Source organism: Apteryx mantelli, chromosome 24, assembly GCF_036417845.1.
Source record: "Apteryx mantelli isolate bAptMan1 chromosome 24, bAptMan1.hap1, whole genome shotgun sequence".
In the NCBI taxonomy this organism is placed as follows: domain Eukaryota; kingdom Metazoa; phylum Chordata; class Aves; order Apterygiformes; family Apterygidae; genus Apteryx; species Apteryx mantelli.
The window spans coordinates 6,708,035-6,709,918 of NC_090001.1; positions in this window are offsets into that span (position 1 = coordinate 6,708,035).

Below are 1,884 nucleotides of genomic sequence, written 5' to 3' on the forward strand. Positions count from 1 at the left end.
TCTCCAACTCATAGGGACTCAGAGGGTCTCCTAAGGAATCATGATGTGTGAGAAAAGCAGCATTTCTGACAGGAGACATGTACGAACAGCCTTGCTCCTCACCTCCCCACCCCTGCTATTTCTCTCATCAGCCACTGGGGACCTACCTCACTCTCGTTAAAATCGAAGCTTTCTTCCACTCACGTCTGTAGCTGAATGTTACAGCTCCTATGCACCAATTCCCACCTGCTTTCCTTCAAGAACTAGCTGCAAATAGACACAGAAGGCTTTTTCTTTATTGGGATCCAGCAAAAGTAAAACATGATGGAGTTGAATGAAAAACAAAATACACTCCTAAACTGTGTTTCAAGTCCAGGCTGCCTCCAGGGAGGTGTACGTTCCTCTAGGGATAGCCTTAACAGAAAGTTTTAGAGAGACTGATAGGAAAGGTTAGAGGAAAAACCCAGTTAAGGCATTGTCTAAAGAGACAACTAGCCTCCTGAAAGATGAGGCAAGTTTTACACTCCCCAAAGCTCAGAGCAGTGCCTAGAGAGAGCAGAGGTGTCTGAATGAATAAAGAGAAAGGAGAGAAGGAAAAGTGGAAAACAAGGCAAAGTGCCTATGTCCAGTCTGCTGCAAAGATGACTTTAGAAATGATCGGTTTAATCAGGATGTGGGGAAATATGTGAATGCTTACTGAGATTAAATCCATAGCATAACAGACAAAGCAGTGGTACACCAGCCTGAGGGGTAGATGAAAATTTCTTCTCCTGAGATTCACAGCCTTCCTGACAATTTCCATTGTTTCATCATGGGAAAAGATGGACATTTTTATTACAATGAGTCAGTCTCCAAATCCAATCCCCACTGACTAATCAATTTGGCAGACAGGGTTTGTGCCTCTGGAGAAGTGGGATGAATTCAAGAATCTGTGTACAAATGACGATCACAGGCAGAATGCCCAAAGCACAAGAGTTGCCCAGGTAAATTGGAAATCCCTTGTGAGGAGAGATGGGCAGTTTATCACTGCTGAAGTAGTAGCAGTTGAACCAGTTTATTCAGGGCATCCTTGAGCTCCTTGTTCCTCATGCTGTAGATGAGGGGGTTCACTACTGGAGGCACCACAGCGTACAGAACAGTCACCAACAGATCCAAAGCTGGGGAGGAGAGGGAGGGGGGCTTCAGGTAGGCAAACATGACAGTGATGACAAAGAGGGAGACCACGGCCAGGTGAGGCAGGCACATGGAAAAGGCTTTGTGTCGTCCCTGCTCAGAGGGGATCCTCAGCACAACTGTGAAGATCTGCACATAGGACAGCACAATGAAAACAAAACACCCAAAGACTAAACAAAGACTAACCACAAGAACCCCAACTTCCCTGAGGTAGGAGTCTGAGCAGGAGAGCTTGAGGATCTGGGGAATTTCACAGAAGAACTGCTCCACAACATTGCCTTGGCACAGTGGTATGGAAAATGTGTTAGCAGTGTGCAGGAGAGCATTGAGAAAACCAGCAGCCCAGGCAGCTGCTGCCATCTTGACACAAGCTCTGCTGCTCATGATGGTCCCATAGTGCAGGGGTCTGCAGATGGCCACGTAGCGGTCATAGGCCATGACAGTGAGAACAAAATACTCAGTTGGCAAGAGAGAGGTAAAATGAAAAATCTGTGCAGCACATTCCCAGTAGGAAATGGCCCTGGTGTTGCTCAGGGAATTGGCCATAGATTTGGGGACAGTGGCAGAGATGGTGCCAAGGTCGAGGAGGGAGAGGATGAGGAGGAAGAAGTACATGGGGGTGTGGAGGCGGTGGTCGCAGGCTACGGCTGTGATGATGAGGCCATTGCCCAGGAGGGCAGCCAGGTAGATGCCCAGGAAGAGCCAGAAGTGCAAGAGCTGCAGCTGCCGCGT